Source organism: Mus musculus, chromosome 10, assembly GCF_000001635.26.
Source record: "Mus musculus strain C57BL/6J chromosome 10, GRCm38.p6 C57BL/6J".
NCBI classification, from domain to species: Eukaryota; Metazoa; Chordata; class Mammalia; order Rodentia; family Muridae; genus Mus; species Mus musculus.
Window position 1 is genome coordinate 127,416,704 of NC_000076.6, and position 17,703 is coordinate 127,434,406.

General features: G+C 43.0%; 1 protein-coding gene across 25 annotated transcripts in view; it reads left to right on the forward strand.

Moving 5' to 3' along the window:
* R3hdm2 (R3H domain containing 2) overlaps positions 1–17,703 on the forward strand; it is a 119,053-nt gene that overhangs the window by 36,372 nt on the left and 64,978 nt on the right. For 4 of the 25 annotated variants that reach the window (NM_001359243.1, NM_001359246.1, NM_001168293.1 and 1 more), the window contains exon 1: positions 4,164–4,663. The exons of 15 other annotated variants lie outside the window; for them this stretch is intronic. The gene's annotated coding sequence lies outside the window, so the exon portion shown is untranslated. Of the gene's footprint in view, positions 1–3,624; positions 3,734–3,991; positions 4,664–17,703 lie in introns of those variants that run through there. 6 more of the 25 variants (XM_030245289.1, XM_006514157.3, XM_030245288.1 and 3 more) reach the window with 6 other exon arrangements.

Here is a 17,703-nt window from a genome sequence, read left to right on the forward strand (position 1 = left end):
AGCATATAGGCTGGTCCTGAGCTCTCCATCTTTCCGCCTCAGCACCCTACCCGTGTTTTCTTTTGGATCCGCAGTTGGATGTGGTCAGATGGAGGTTCTCCTCTCATCTGACCTGTCAGTGACCTGTCAGTTCTTACAACAGTGGGTCTTTTTCATCTCTGAAGCACTTTCTTACTTGGCTTGTAAAACAAGTTTTCTGCTTACATTGAATATTTCTTGGCCGTTCCTGGTTCTTGTAAAACCCCTGCCTTGCTATAGTCCCAGTCTAGCCTCAAACTTGGAATTCTCCTGGCATGGATGTCTACTCTCTATTAGTGAAAACTACCAGACTTACAAAGTAAAATAGGATATTTCAAACTAGCATACCATGTACCCTTTAATAATTATCAATAATCTAATTTTTATTTTATTTATTAATTTATTTTTTGTTTTATTTTGACAGTCTCACTATGCAACCCTGGCTATCCTAGAACTCTCTGTAGACCAAAATGTCCTTTTACTCACAGAGATCTTCCTTTCCTCTGCCTCCCAAGTTATTTTATTTTTTTAGTTCTGTATTTATGTAATGAAGGCTGGACTCAAAGTCTGTATAGCCAAGGATGACCTTGAATTTGGGATCTTCCTAGTGCTGAGATTGCATCATGCCTGTACCACCACACATAGTGTGTACAGTGCTGAGGACGAACCTCGGTGTGTGCACTGCAGGCAGGCGCTCCACCAACCGAGCAGCATTTCAGCTGCAGTTCATGGTTAGTCTAGGATTCCCACACTAGTCTTACGCAGCCTTAATTTTTTTCTTTCTAAAGTTTTCTTTTTTGATGCTTACCCACAGTAGGTGAATTACTTTCTAAAAAGAAATTTTTTTTTTCAGTGCTGGGGATAGAGCCTAGCTTTCAAACATACTAAACAAGCACCCTGCCATGGAACTATATACCCTCAGTCTCTACCACAAAGTCCACGTAACATTTGTATCTCTTCTGGTGGCTCTGGTTTGTAGTCAGTCTTCTCTCTCCTCCTAGATCTTGGCAACCACCAAGTGTATCTGTTGTTTCTATAATTGTTGCTTTTCCAGAAAATCATGTAAATATAATCATATGATATGTTACATTTTCAGACTAGTGTCTGTCATCCAGTATGTCTTTGAGATTCATATACATTGTTACATATCTTAGTAGTTAATTTATTGTTTTATCACTGAGTAAATTTCCATTTTATGAATCACATTTGCTAACTTACTGAAGACTAGGTCTTTTTTTTCAATTATAAATAGAGTAGTTCAAAGCATTGACATACAAGTCTTGCATATGCGCAAGGAGTAGGGTATTTGGTCTGGTTAAGTTCAGAGCGACGGTGCCAGCACAGGAGACTCCAGTCCTCGCTTCACTTGTCTTGTCAGTCTCTACCCAAGGTTTCTGGCCTTTTCAGAACTGAACGCTGTTTTCTTAAATGCTGTTGAGGGCTGTTGCTTTGTTTTAAATTGAGGTGTAGGGGTAATAAGAATGTGCTTGGCATACATACGAAGGTTAGAAAACAACATTTCAGAAATTTGTTCTTTTGCTTCTCCCTTGTTTGAACACGGTTTCCCTTGTGTCCACCTTTCTGTTGCATAGCAGTCCACCACCTTCTGGATGACTCTCCCATAAGAATGCTGGGATTACAGGTGTGAACCGCCATGCCCGTGGGAGTGCTGGGTTTATAGGTGTGAACCGCCATGCCTGTGGGAGTGCTGGGATTACAGGTGTGAACCGCCATGCCTGTGGGAGTGCTGGGATTATAGGTGTGAACATGCCTACCTGGTGCCTTTCAGAGACCGGAGAACATGTTGGATCTCTTAGAACTGGAGTTATTTATTTTATGTATATGAGTACACTGTAGCTGTCTTTGGACACACCAGAAGAAGGCACTGGATCCCATTATGGATGGTTGTGAGCCACCATGTGGTTGCTGGGAATTGAACTCAGGATCCCTGGAAGAGCAGTTAGTGCTCTTAACCGCTGAGCCATGTCTCCAGTCCCAGGTGAGTGTTTCTTAGCTTCTCTTGCCATCTTGACTTTAGCCATAGTAATTTTATGTTGTGACAGATTTTGCTATCTCTAAGGTATACTGCCTCCTGTAGATCAGATATTATTACCACTTTTCTTTAGGCACTTCAAAAGTAGGCCCTAGGGCTGGAGGTGTATAGCTCAGTGAGTACATTCTTAGAGTGTGCAGGGTATGGAGTTAATCCTCTATGATTGAAAGGAAGGGACCAAAGAGGGAGGAGAGAGACTTTGAAGGGCACATTTAGACCTGTTAAACTTGGAGTCACACTTACTTTGTTTATTGGAGGCAGGGTTCTGTAACCCAGGCAGACGTTGAACTGTTTCAGTCTTTAAGAGTACCGGGATTATGGGTGTGAGCCACTGTACAGGATTTAAATTAGAAGTTCCAAGGGTGGATCCCTGGAGATGATGTTCAGGCTCAGGGATTTCCCAAGATGGAGTCTTTACTGGATATGTGGATGTGGTGCCTCACACTTTTGATCCCAATACTTGGGGAGCAGAATTAGGGTGATATCTGCGAGTTCCAGGCCAGCCAAGGCTACATAGTGAGACCCTGTTTCAACAACAGAAACAGCAAAGCAGTTTTTTCTCTGTAGATAGACTGTCCTTGAATCAAAGCACACCTCCTGCCTCCCACAGGTGTAAGCCGCCATTGCTGGCTCTCACTATGTACACTTTATCCTTTCCGTAGTTATTGCTCTTTCCTTGTGGTCTCCTGAGAATTTACTCCTTTATTGTAATATGTTTATCCTTATCCCCTAATAGTCGTTCCTGCCCCCCACCCTTCCTCATTTTATACCTGCAATTTTCTGCTTGGTCTTTTGGGGGGCAATATGGGAGGAGAAACAGATAGCTCCTAGTGTTCCATGCTGCTTATCTTCTGCCTCCAAGTAAAAAATTATTTTACTAAATATAGCTTGCTGGAAAGACAATTCTCTGTAACTGTGTTTGGTCTTTGTTTTACATTTTTAAAGCTGAGCCTGGTAGCTTTTAGGTAAAAAGCATTTCTTTGACCTCAATTATTTTGCAGGTGAGAAAAAGGCAGGATAAATTTAAAAGTGAACTTTTACATCCCCAAATCATTATTCTTCACTAAAAAGTCTATTTTGGCAGCTGAACATATGCAGCAAAAAGGAGCTGCTGCTGCTGTATCTTTAAAAGCTGTCCTCAGAGCAGTGTGGAGGCAGGCATTCCACAGAAGTACCTGAATGAAAGCAGGAAGAGGAGGTGGGGGGGGGGGGGCTCTCCTCTCCTCTCCTCTCCTCTCCTCTCCTCTCCTCTCCTCTCCTCTCCTCTCCTCTCCTCTCCTCTCCTCTCCGTGTGTGTGTGTGTGTGTGTGTGTGTGTGTGTGTGTGTGTGTGTGTGTGTCTGTCTGCCTGCCTGTCTGTCTGTCTGTCTGTCTGTCTGTCTGTCTGTCAGAGCTCTGAGTGACATTCTTAAAACAGCTGGGCCATGGTGCGCTTCAGAACATCTCATAGCAATTAGCTGCAGAAGCAGCAACAAGGATCAGTAGCATTTCATTCAAGGGTGGGGGGGGGGGGCTGGCTGGGGACTGTGGGCGGGGGAAGAGGCACAGGTTTCCCAGAAGGAATTTCTTCCGGCAAAATTCCGGCAGGCAGAACAGATCCTTACAATGAGGTCTCCATTAATAATGTGAGCTCGCTGCTGGTGTAAGTGCAGATCCATCCGGGGTGAGTTTTGGATAATTTTCTTTCTTTAAATAAAAGTCCTTGGACTTCACAGGCTGAGAGAGGAGAGGTGACAAAAATTGGCATTTTAAAATAGCACTGTTGATTTCTCTGTACAATATACACTATGGAAATTCAGTTTTCAAATGTTAAATATTGTGGGGGTTTTCTGGACATTTTCAGAGGCTGTTTTTATCTTTAAAATATTTTAAATATTAGGTTTGCTAGAACTTGTACTGTTTGCTGATTTCTACTTCTTCCATGATTATTTTAAGCAATGCCTCATTCAGATTTTGCTTATGAGAATCACTGTGATTTCTGTTCTCTTTGGTGATGCTGTTGACGCACATTGCAGGAAGCAGGGAATCCCCTATAAATATCCTTCACTGTGTCATTACCCAGCTCTCCCTCCATGCCCGACTGGTGACTGTGCCTCTGTGTCCTGTGTCTTTATGTAACTGTCCCTACTCATCAGATGTGTTAAGGAGAAATATGTCGCCTTTGTCGCATCTCCAGAGCCTTTGTGTTTACAAGCATCTGGGAGAATTTTGCTAAACTGTTTTCCTACAAATGCTGTTTGATGTATTCTCTGGGTTTGCCACTGTTAATTTTGGGTGGCTTGTTTGTTCCTTATAATTGGCTTGTTTTTGTTTGCTGGCTCTGGTTTCTAAAGAGTGCAGAGATGGGATTCCCTCTGCCTCCAGTGACGTATTATTTTGTTTGCAGTCTTTTTCTTCTGTGAGGGAGGGGTCAGAGAGAAGGAAGAAGAAAAATGGATCTGAAGTCTTTGTGACTCGCTGCCGGCTGGGCACCACTGACTGGAGCTGAGGCTGGAGTGGGATGTTTAGCCATAGGGTACCTGTGCTTGTTTCTCCTCACAGCAGGCTTAGACCAGAGTCGGATCGCTGAAGCAAGGTGCTTGAATTTAACCCCGTGAGTGCTGATGCTAATGAATTTTACCTAATTGCTATTTCTAAATGTAGAAGGAAAACGAGCTCATGAAGGTTTTAGAACCCAGAAGCTGTTAATTTAAATTTGAGTTTTGGAGTGTGGGATTTTTCTGTATTTATACTGGTCCTGGTCACTTTGTGTGCTGTTTTCCAGACCTCAAAATAGGCAGTTATATAAAAGTCCTTGCCATTGTAGTTCAGAGTAAAATTTAATTTTGAATCTGTATAGCTAAAGCAAAGGTTAGGAAGGATTTGCGAGGTATAAACCTAGTTGTGAGCTTTAACAGCCCTAGATGGTTAGTTTTGGATTCTATTTGTGCTTTCAGTTCCTTTTAAGCCTGTCCATTTTAATATAGATGATCTCTGAAGGGACCTGCGGAGGTCAGTTTGAAGAACTCAGTAGACTAGAGCCTAGGAAAAGCTAAAGCCGCCTTGTGTATAAAGCATGCATATTTGGATAGCACATGCCAACTTGTTCCTTTAACAACATGCCTGTTTATTTTCTGTCTTGATTTATTTCTTGTTTTGTACTGCCATTATTCAGAATTCTTCGTAAGAAGTGAAAAAAAAACCTAGATTGGGCTGTTTTGCTTAGATATGCAGTTCTATTTTCTGTGGTACCTCAGTAATTTATTATATCCATAAATGTTTCAGACTAACAATTTAACTTTATTTAGCCGGAAGTAGGGTGGAGGAGACAAGGGTAGCTGTAGAGTAAATGAAGAGCAATGGATGCTCTCTCTTCACTGGAGACAGAGGCAGGGCTGCAAGTGTGGTGGTAAGCATGGTTCCACTGCGGCTCTGCATCTTGATATTTCAGCAAATATGTGGGTAATTTCTCATTAGCTTTTCAGGAAACCCCTGTGGTGGACAGCCCTCCTCAGCCGTTGCTGGGAGACTGCTCTGACGTCACTGTCTGCAGCCAGAGCAGGAATAGCCTGTGAGAGGAAGAACTGCTGGGAAATTAAAAGATGACAGTTTTTTAAAACGTGGTTTTCATTTGATTTAGGGGTGGGTAGGATATATCTAAAGCCTTTTTTTTTTAACCGTTTCAGTCATTTCCAAGCTCCCTAAAAAATACCAAAAGATTATTTTCTTTCAACTAAAAGTGTCTTTTTAATTTTGTTTTCTAATTATCAGGGCTTTAGTAAAGGTCAAGGAAAAAAGCTCTTAAAGGTGTTAGAAAAGTAAGATTACAGTTTCTTTTTATCATTCGTGTTCTTTCACTCTCTCCCTTTTGGAGGATTAGGGAAAGATCAAAGCTTTTGTAGAGGGTGATTTAGCATAATTTAAGAATAATTAAAAACACATGTTGGGAAGACATTTTGGCAACACTGACTGTATTGTTTTATATGATTTATTTACTTATCTAATTGCTGAAAAGAGGGTCTCGCACAGCTGGGGACAACCTCAGACTTGCCGATAGCCAACAATGACCTTGAGTTCCTCATCCTCCTGCCTCTGCCCCTGCAGCCCTGGTGCTGCCGGAGTGAGTTCTGGTGATGCTGACAGGAGACCGTTTCTGAACACCTCTTTCTCCTAGCCTCTCCCCTTTGTTAATAGCCTGTTATTAGTTTCACTTTAAGAAAGGGGTTCCTCTGGGTGTGGTCCACCCCACCCCCCAAGTGGATTTCTGAGTTTGAGTCCAGACTGATATACAGATTGAATTCCAGGAGAGCCAGGGCTACACAGAAAAACACTGTCTTGACAAAAAAACAAAATAAAGAGCAAAAAGCATTCTTGTTGAATGTTTGCTCTACCAATTGCTGATAGTTATCAACTATTTTTTTTTCATGTGTAAAATGAGTATAATAGTACCCACTCCCTAGATATTTTTAAGGGTCATAGGGATATGGGCCTTTTCTGTTTGTGAGCTAAGGCTCTAAGGTGGCTCAGTAGGTTAGGGTTTAGGGAGGGCACTTAACTGTCAAATCTGATGGATAAACTAAATTCTAAATTCAGTCCCTGGAACCCATGTGGTGAAAAGAGAAGTCACTTCCACAAGTTACCTTCTGAGTTGCCTACCTAGACACACACACACATTCTCTCTCTCTCTCTCTCTCTCTCTCTGTCACTCACACACACATTCTCTCTCTCTGTCACTCACACACACACACACACACTATAAAGCAAACAAAAAAGACAGTCCTATAACACTTTTTAAAAATTTATATGTGTATAAATACATATACAGAGATATACACTGGGAGTCTTCCATGATCACTTTCTACCTTAAAATATTTTTATTATATTTAAATTTTATGGGCCTGGAGAGATGGTTAAGAGGTGGTTAAGAGCACTGGCTGCTGTTGCAGAGGATCTGAGTTCAGTTCCCAGGACCCACCTGGCAGGTCATAACTATCAGTAACTCTAGTTCTAGGGGAACTGATGCCCTCTTCCGTCCCCCACGGGTAACAGGCACAGGCACATACATAAGTGAATCTTTCTCTCCCTTCCCTTTTCTCCCTCTAAACCCTAATCGTTTTTAAGATAATTTTTATTATGTATATGAGTGTTTTGCCTGCATGTACAACTCTCTACCTCATGCATCCCTGGTTCTGGAGGAGCTTAGGTGAGGTAACTGCAGTTGGAGTTACTGATGGCGGTGGGCTGGGAATGGAGCCCTAGCTGTGTAAGAGCAGCCAGTGCATTTAACCACTGAGCTTTTTTATACATAACATTTACCAGGTCTTATTTATGGACCACCTGTCTAGGGATGGTGCTCCCCATGGGGGGCTAGGCCCTCCCACATCAGGGCAGTTTTTCACTGGCCAATCTGATTTTATGTTATTTTGTGTCTTGTGTGTGTGTGTGTATGAGCACATCTATGCCATTGCATGTGTGAGGTGGTCAGGACAAGCTGTAGAAATCTGCTCTTTCCTTCCTTCTACTATGTTGTCCCAAGGTGCCCTTTTCCAATGAGCTATTTTGCCAGTCTTCTTTTCTTTTCTTTTTTTAATTTATCTTTGTGCACATGTGTGTGTGTGTGTGGTATATGTATGTGTACATGTTCAGACCCACATAATATGCCTGTGGAGCAAAAGGTCCAGATTGTCATATCCTCCTCTGTAGGGATCCATGGTTTGTTTGTTTGAGACTGGTTGTCCATTCCATTTTGTTTTTCTGTTGCTGCGATAAATAACTCTGACCTAAAAGCAGCTTGGAGAGGAAAAGGTTGCTCTCTTCTTACAGTTTACAGTCCATCATCGAGGAAAGTCAGGCTGAAACTCAAGGCAGGGATCTTAGAAGAGACCCATGAGGAAGCGCTGATGACGGCTCATCCGCAAGCTGACTCTTGGGCTCATGCTTAGCTGTCATTTGTATGTAGCCCAGGATCACCTGCCTCGGGATGGTGCTCCCCATGGTGGGCTGGGTCCTCCCACAGCAGTCAGCAATCAGGACAGTTTTTCACTGGCTCATCTGATCTGGGCAGTTCCCCAGTTGAAACTCCTTCAGCTCTGGGCTGTTGTCAAGCTAACTGGAACAGTCTCTCGCTTACTGATTGGGCAGACTGGCTGGTCTGTGAACCCCAGGGTCCTTCTGTCTTCTCCCTGTCTTCTACTTCCCAGTGCAAGGATCATAGGCCCAGCTTTTTTGCATGGGTGCTAGGGATCCAAACTCACATCCTCATGCTTTCCTGACTCAAGCATCTCCTTATGCCTCGGTTCCCAGGTATTTTAAAGACTGAGTTAGCGTTAGCCATCATTCATGATATTTAGAAATCAAATAGGGTAATGCTACCTGCGTTTCCACGTTACTGGGAACTTATTTGTTTCTATGTGAAGCACATATGGAAGTCAGGACAACTTTTGAGGAGTTGGAGTTGGTTCTTTTCTTTCACCTTGTTTGAGGCAGGGTATCTTATTTCTGCTGAACTGTATCAAGCGAGGCTAGCTGGCCCACAAGCTTCTTGAGACCTCTCCTTCTCTGCCTCCCATTTACCTAGAGTATTAGGATTACAGATGTGAGCACACATGTGGTCATCAGGCTTGCACGTCAAAAGCTTTTATCTGCTGAGTCATCTGGTCAGTCATCCTCCCTTTTGGGGGTGGTATGAGGATCATACCTAGAGCTTTCTGCATGTTATGTGAGCTACATCTCAGCCTTCACGTGCAAGCTTTGAGGAAACAGATTTTCAAGCCATGTAAAGAATGCGTTTCTAAAGTAAATTATAAGTATAGAGTGAGCATTTCAGACATGCGTCTTAAGCATCATTGCCAGGTTCTGAGGCACACACCTTTAATCCCAGCATTCCAGAAGTAATCTCAAAGGCCAGTCTATGAACATGCACTCTGAAAGATTATCTTTTCTCCTTTTTGACCATCATTTATCTTTTGGTTGGTTTGGGTTTGTTATTTCTGGTTTTGTAGAGAAACTCACTACATAAGCCTCAGATTTACTGTGTAGCCACCCCAACCTTAAATTCTAAGTCCTCCGACTCCAGCCACCTAAGGGCTAAGGCCAGGTGTCTGTTAGTAGGGAATGCCTAATTAACTTATCAGAGTGGACCAGGCCTCCATGTTCTCCCAGCATTCCGCTGTCCTACTGTTAAAGAGCATGGTTGGCACACCCTGTCCTCTACTCTGAACTCTCCAGTCCAGGGGCTGGGCTGCCCTTCCTTTGACCTTTGGCCTCCTGGCTGCTGTACCTGATCCCTCCCTCTCTCTTCCCTTCCTCTCCTCCTCTCCCCATATGGTTCAGGGTAGTGACCACTCTGAACTCTCTTAGATGTTTGTCCCTCTGGTTAGGTCTCCCTTATATTGATAATAAACTTTCTCCTCCACCATACTTAGGAGCAGCAGCCCTCCCATCCCCTCCTCTCCCTCTCCCTCTCCCTCTCCCCCCTCTCCCCCCTCTCCCCCCTCTCCCTCTCCTCTCCCTCTCCCTCTCCCTCTCCCTCTCCCTCTCCCTCTCCCTCTCCCTCTCCCTCTCCCTCTCCCTCTCCCTCTCCCTCTCCCTCTCCCTCTCCCTCTCCCTCTCCCTCTCCCTCTCCCTCTCCCTCTCCCTCTCCCTCTCCCTCTCCCTCTCCTCTATCTCTTTTTCATCCAGTGTGCACAACCATGCCTGTTTGGGCTTTTGTTGTAGTTTGATTGCTTTATTTTCAGACTCTGACTCGTGGCCTCCTCCTGCCTTAGCCTCCAGAGTGCTGGAGTTCTAGGCATGGGCTCCCTACCATTGTTCTGATTTACATGTTCTGCCTTAGCTCTCCATGTTGTGGGGGTCTTTGACTGTGATAGAGCTATCTCCTTGCTCAGGTGGGCTTAATTCTAGAGAAAATATGGCCATAGAAATGCAGCAGCCACTGAATCACTCTGAGTGGCCCCAGGATCTTGTCTTAAAAACAGTGAAGAATAATGAGCCAGGACAGCAGAGGAGCCAGAGCTTTACTGAGGTGGAGAGGAAGTCTGGCCTCCTGCCTGGGCCCTTTTTATGCCCAATACTTGGTCCTGATTGGCTTATGTAAACAAAGGGTTGTGCTGAGAGCCTTCAGCTTTGCTGAATTGGATGGCTGTGGAGGACTGAGATAGCTCAGGAAGAGCCTGCCATCCACAGAAGAAGTTACTAGGAGGGGGAAGAACCAGGAAGTGAGGAGTTGCTGATCAGCTTAAAGGCCCGTGGTCTTGTTATGTTAATATGTCACAGCCATTTAAAATCTACAGCTCCTGCCTAGCGTGTTGGCACACATTTAAATTCCAGCCCTGAGGCTGAAGCAGAAGGACCTGTATGAGTTCATGCAGGCCTACATAAGTGAGACCCTGTCTCAGACCACAGCACCATTCACAGCTTCTTAGGGAAATCCATGGAGTATGAACTTTATTCTACAGACTCTGCTCTCAAGGCCCAATCTAATATTTATATGCAGAAGGACTTCTGAGCTAAACTTAGAACTTTGGAGCTAAATTTGGCAAGATGTGCAGTTTGGGGCCAGCTGCTGCACCCACTGCAGTGCTGTCTGGGGAACTGGTGCTGCTGGTTGGCAGGTATTTCTCCTGAGGTCAGCCTAGAGCTTCTGCCTACACAGTACTCATCAAGAAGACAGACAACCTGCCAGTTTGTAACGCTTCTTCTTATCCTTATCTGTCTGAAAGAACCTACCTTACTCCTGTCTCTGTCATTTGGACATTTGCCTCTGGTGTCCACCTCTGGAAAGCCATTCCTTCCTTACTCTTCCGGTTGGGTGCTGTGCTCATGGTACTCCTCTTCCTCTGGATATCTGTGAGTGTACTCACTCATAGATATGGCATCCTGTGTATGGTGAGTCCTTAAAATACTGCCACATTTCTTAATACTGCCACATTTCTTAAAATAAACTGATTTGCAGGCTGGGTGGTAGTGCCTAGCATTGACGTGAAGGCTTTGTGTTCACTAAGTATGTACTGTGCCATTGAGGTGCCTTGACCTTCCCTCCCCAAATCCAGAATTTTAAATGGGCCAAATATCGAGCAAAAAATACTAAGCAATCCAACATCCTGTTACCCTTTATCTTCTTTTAGTTTTATGCTGTAACATATTTTAGAAGGAGAGCCTAGCCTTTAATGGCTGAGCCATCTCACCAGCCCACTATTATAACTTAGAGTCTTATTCTTTTGTATCTTTTGAAGTTTTTCTTTTTTTGTATTGCTTACTAACCTATCATAGTGCATTGACAAGAGCCAGCAATGTGTGTAACACTCATAACAAACTCTCTCTGCTTGGAGATTTTAATCTTCCCTGTACCTTCTCTAGTATATATGGAGAAAGAAGAGTTAATTTTTTTAAAAAGGGAAATGAACTGCAGAAAAGCAGGAAGTGGGCAAGTTCATAACTCAGTGGGCAAAAGAGATGCTCACCATTCTGACAGCCTAAGTCCAGTCCTTAGGACCTACATAGTTGAAGGAGACAGTTCTGCCAAGTGCGTGTTCACTTGCACACACACACAAAGATATAGACTAGATGTAGAAGAAAACTTGATTTATAAAAGAGAGAGAGCATGTAGTATTGCCCATGTGTGTTCTGAAAGTTTGAGACCCACTGTAAGGCCTGAGAGATGGGCTTGACCCGGAACAGGTGAAAACATTAGTTCACTAAAGAAGCTGTGTCAAAGTAACTTTTATTCTCCTGATGTAATTGTTGTCTCCAAGGCTTACTGCCTCAGTCTGCTGAGCTAGGCCTGGTCCTGCAAGCTTCTAGCCTCTGTACAATCTTATCTAGGCCTAGAGTGTTTTCATCCTTGGAGACTTAAGGCTGAATAAGCTCACCCTTTCTAGCTCTTTCTGAACTCTGACTGGCGAGTTCAACCCAGTTCTGGCTCAGACTCCTCTTCGAGGCGACAGACTCAATCTGGTTTTTGTTGGTTTCTCCTGAAGTGCTCTGCTTGGCCTCATACTAACTTTGGCAGTCTGTTCTAATCTTCTGGCTCCTTCTCATTCTCTGGCTCCTGTCTTCACCTGTGTTGGGCTTGTTCTCTCTCTGCAACCTGTCTCTGTACAACTGTCCCAGTAAAACTGCCTCCTTCCTTTCCTCCTTCTCTGTCTGCACTGCTCTCTTAAGTAGTCTCTCTTTCCTCTCTCTCCTCATGAGAGTTGGGCAGATCCTATTCTGTGAGATCGATCATTCTTTACCTTGTCTGCCACTCAATTAAACATCACTTTCAAACATGGGTAATTTCCTTCTACAAAACAACTTTTTACCTTTATTGTTTGTCATTAAAGGTGTAAGGCCTGGAGAGATGGCTAAGTGGTTACAAGCACTGGCTGCTCTTCCAAAGGACCAGAGTTCAGTTCCCAGCACCCATATGGCAACTCACAACTGTCTGTAACTCCAGTTTCAGGGGACCTGACATCCTCACATAAAATTAAACTAGAAAGAAAGAAAGAAAAGGAGAGAGAGCATATGCATGAACGAGCGAGAGGGAGGGATGGAGGAAGGAAGGAAGAAAGAAAGAAGTATACTAAGGGCAGGTCTGTGTTCCAACCAAAGGGATTAAAGGTAAGAGCTGAGCCACACCACAACTAGAAACATGTTTTTTGGTTTTTGTTTCCAGTATGTAACACATTCTTGGGGTTCACAGTGTGATCAAATATCCTCAACAACTATGCATCCTTTTTTTTTTCTTAAATGAGTGAAGGAAAACCATTCTATCTCTAAATTTCTTGAATACATTTATCCTAAGCAGTCAGTGAGAATTGCTAATAAAGATTCAAAGGTGTTCATCAAAGAATATTTTACTGTAAAATTGATAGCTGCCTGAATTCACAATATTGAGGAATGGTTAAATAAATTATGGTCCATGTTTTGTGTTGTTTTTTAAGATTTATTTATTTATGTATGTGAGTACACTGTTGCTCTTTTCAGACACGCCAGAAGAGGGCATTAGATCCTATTACATTACAGATGGTTGTGAGCCATCAGGACCTCTGGAAAGGCAGTCAGTGCTCTTATCCAAGGAGTCATCTCTCCAGCCCCCAGTTAACCTTTAGTTAAAGGTAATTTAAACCACTGTGGTGTTTTACATCTATAATTTTAGCACTGAAGAGGCTGAAACAGGAAGATTGCTAGTTCAAGACCAATTTCATCTGCATAGTAGGGCCATAGCTAGCCTTGAATACATAAGATCCTGTCTTTGAAAAATTACAAGCAGCAGATGTAGTGCCTCATGGCAGTAATTTCATGCCAAAAACATGCTTGATGTACCATATAATTACATAAAAAATACAGGATATGAAATCATCCAATATGGATGTCAATTATATATAAATATGGGAATAAAAGCCAGATTATACCTCACTATGTTGCTATTAATAATGGCAATAATAGCTGAATTACAGATTATGGTTGATTTTCACTGCATTTTCTGTACTTGTGTTGATGAAACCGTAGCTAGGTGTGATGCTTCTTGTCTGTGATGCTAGGTCTGGGGAGGCTAAAGCAGGAGAGTTGCAAGTTGAGATCAGCTTGAACTTTATAGTGAGACCCTGCCTCAGGAACCCAAAGGGGCAGTGGCAGTGGTGGTGGTGGTGGTGGTGGTGGTGGTGGTGGTGGTGGTGGTGGTGGCAGTGGTACACACCTTTAATCCCAGAACTTGGGAGGCAGAGGCAAGTGGATCTCTGAGTCTGAGACCAGTCGGGTCTGTAGAGTGAGTTCAGAACAGCCAGGACAACATAGAGAAACTCTGTCTTGGGGGAAAATACACCCAAACCAAATAAACCCAAAGGAGGAAGGAGAATCTTGCTTTCCTTTTTAAAAAATGGTTTTATTATACTTCTTAATTCAATGGATATGTGTGCCGATGGGTGTGTACAGATGAGACAGCCAGCTTGTTGTCAGCTAGTCCTCTCCTCTCATGCAGGGCCATAGATCCAGTCATCGCTAATGAAGTGACTCAGTGCTGTCTGGCCAGCCCTTCCTCCTGATTTTAAGTCAACATCTCTGCATATACATTTTTAGTGTTAAATTGAGGCAAAGGTAATAGTCTGTGTAAATCGAGAGTGCTGGAAATAATAAGTAATAGCTATGTCTTTTTTCTTTTCTCTTCTTCTTTCTTTCTTTCTTTTTTTTTTTTTTTTTTGAGACAGGCTTTGATTTACCCTAGGCTCGCCTTCAACTTGTCCTGAAATTCTGATCCTCCTGCCACAGCTCCCGAGTGTTAGACTAGCGGGTGTCCTGACTTGCCTGGGCTGTGTGGTGCTGCAGTAGAGGGGAACCAGACTCCCTGTGTGCCAGGCCAGGCCAGGCCAGCAGCGTATCAGTGGCTTAGCTGCACTTCTAGGCCTGCTGCCTCTGTCACCTTTGTTATTGTTTTAGCAAAACAGCTGCATGGTCTCAGGAGTAAAGGACAGATAGGATACGAGGTACTATGTTGCTGAGTTGTGCCCAGTAAATTAGGTATATGTGTACTAATGCATTTAGTGACTGAAGAGGCCATAAGAAGGTGTTGGATCCCTCTGGAACTGGAGTTACATTCTGTTGTGAGTCTTAGAAAACAAACCCAGGTCCCCTGCGAGAGTAGCAAGTGCTCTTAACTACAGAACCATCTCTCCAGCTCCTGATTTAGTATTTCAACTAGAGCAAGTTTATTATGAGGTAACCCTATTGTAATCTGAGGAGTATCTCTACATTTTTATATGTTCATTAAATATCAGTCAAAAGAACAACTAGAGGATCTTTTTTTCTTTAGAATTATTTCTTTATTTTATGTACATCTACACAGTATCTGTTCTTCAGACACACCAGAAGAGGACACCAGATCCCATTACAGATGGTTGTGAGCCACTATGGTTGCTGGGAACTGAACCCAGGGCCTCTGGAAGAGCAGTCCTTGCTCTTAACCGCTGAGCCGTCTCTCCAGCCCTAGAGTATCTTAATATAATCTTTGTGCCAAGATAACTTTTTGCTTTTATAACAGTATCGGTGTACTTGACATTGGAGTCTATACTGAAAACCTGTTAAAATAGGGACTGGAAAGGAATTTGCTGCTCTCACAAAGGACCCATATTTGGTTCTTAGCACCCATGTCTAAAGCTCTAGTTCCAAGGGCTGTGATGTTCTCTTCTGGTCTCTGAGAGAACCTGTACTCATGAGCACATAAACCTCATCCACACATAATTAAAACTAAAATAGAGCTTTCTAAATACATAGTTAAAATAGGACTGGAGAGAGAGTTTGGTTGACGAAGTTGTTAACACGCTAGCACCAGAACACACATTAGATCTCCAACACTCACGTCAAAGCTGGTGGAATGGTCACGGGCACACCTGCCTCCTCCGTGCTGGACACAGGAGAAGATCTGGGCTTCACTGGCTGAACTGAATGGAATTTGTGAGATCCAGGCTCACAGAGACTCTGACACAAAAACAAACACAAAAAAGTGGCGAACAATTAGGAATACATCTTATGTCAACCTCTGGCTTCAACATGCATGTTCAACACACATGCATACATGTATTCCTATGCATATGTGCACACAAACAAGTATTACGCACAAAGAGTGTTAAGATAAAAAGATTAATATTTTAATTAAATAAAATTAAGTTTAAAAATTAAATAAAAATTAATACATGTTGTACTATAGTTAAAGAACACATAAAGAACAGTGTGAACTTGCTGAAAATCCGTAAGTTCCAGCTAATTTTAACCCTGACCTGATTCTGTCTAGTTCTCAGCACTCTTGTGACACCAGAAGGCCAAGGGTAAAACCAAATTCTGTTTATTGCACTCTGAGATATTTCACCAATTACTGGTTAATGGCATCTAAGAAACAGGAATGCCTTATAGAATATGCCAGATGAATTATAAACTGTATGCCAGTGAGAGATGTTGGCTTGGCCGGCCGACCGGCCTGCCTGCTTGCCTGCCTGCTTGCCTGCCTGCCTGCCTGTCTTCCTTCCTTCATTCCTTCTTTCCTTCTTTCCCTCCAATCTCCCCTCCTCCTCATGGGATATCTGCAGGTCAAGGAGAAGGCATGGAGTCATATGAAATCTGAAGAGCAAATATGTTATTTTGGCACTGGGCATAGCAGTTTTTGTTTTTTCCCTTTAGAGTAGTGGAGGGTGGTGTAGAAGATCCGGATATACAGAAAAAAAAGATAGATATAATAGAATTCTAAAGACTATAAGAACTGTATTTGAAAATTCGACGGTAAAGGCTTAGGATATGTCAGTTTCAGTTGGAGGCCAGCCTGGTCTACAGAGTGAGATCCAGGACAGCCAGGGCTATACAAAGCAGCCTTGTCTCAAAAACCTCCCTCCCACAAGAGATATGTCAGTTTCCATGCCTGTTACAACATTTAAAAAAAAAGAGAGAGAGAGAACATAAAAAGATAGTAGTCTTAAGTTTATCTTCATGTTGGTTTTCTGACCAATTAGATGCCTGGAATTCTGTCCTGAAACTGAGCAAGGAGAAAACATTTGGGGACTCCAGTGTTGCTTCCATAGAGCACTGCCATTGCTGTCATCCCCCCTGCCCCAAACTGAACTGTTAGGATGCTAGAATGGCAGTGTTTCTTATTTATCAGCAGAGTCCATCACTCAGCATTTGCAGCAGTGTTTGTGGAAACTGGTTTTATTTAAGAGGGGAGGGTAAGCTCATTTTTTAGCTCTTAGTGATAGAGACTGTTGCCATGGAGTCCTGAATCGGATTGGCTGACCTAAGGGCCAATGAAAAGAGAGAACATAAAACGTACCATCATTTAACCTTGAAGAATTTCTTTATTAGGTGATTTATAACATTAATATTGACAAAATGTAGAGTCATGAAATAAGATGTTTCAAAAATGATAAAAAGGTGCTTTTCTCAAACTTTGTTGTTAAATCTGAGTGTTTTACCTGTATATCTTCAGTGTGATCTGATTGGGAGATGAAATCCTTACCTCCCATTTGTAAATTGCACTCCTGCTACAGCCAGAGGCATGTGACAGGGTTATGAGGTTTGGTTTTTTGTGACAGCATTGGTTTGGTTTGCTTTTTCGAGACAGGGTTTCTCTGTGTAAAAGCTCTGCCTGTCTTGGAACTCACAGTGACCCACCTGGCCCCAGGTGCTGGGATTAAAGGGGTATCCCTTTCACCCAGCTGACAAGTTTTAATTCTAAGCATGGCCATGATAGAGCAGAGGTGATTTTTCTCTATATACACTATAATGTTGCTACTGGTATGAGTCATAAAGTAAATATTTGTGTTTTTCCAATGGTTTTAGACCAAAATCAACTTGGGAAGAAAAAGGTTTATTTTATTTTTCTGCTTGCAGTTATCACCCAGAAAAATTGGTCAGGAATTCAAGCAGGCCAGGACCTGGATTCAAAAACTGAAGCAAAGGGCATGGAGGAGTGCTGTTTTCTGGCTTCCTCGCTGTGGGACCATCTGCCCAGGAATGGCACTGCCCACAGTGAACTGGGCCCTTTTGTATCATTAATCAATAAAGATAATACCCTACAAGCTTGCCTACAGGCCAGTCTTAAGGGGGTATTTTCTCAGTTGAAGTTCTCTCTTCCCAAATGACTCTGGCCTTTGTCAAGTTTATCTAATAACTAACCAGCACACTCAGAAGCTT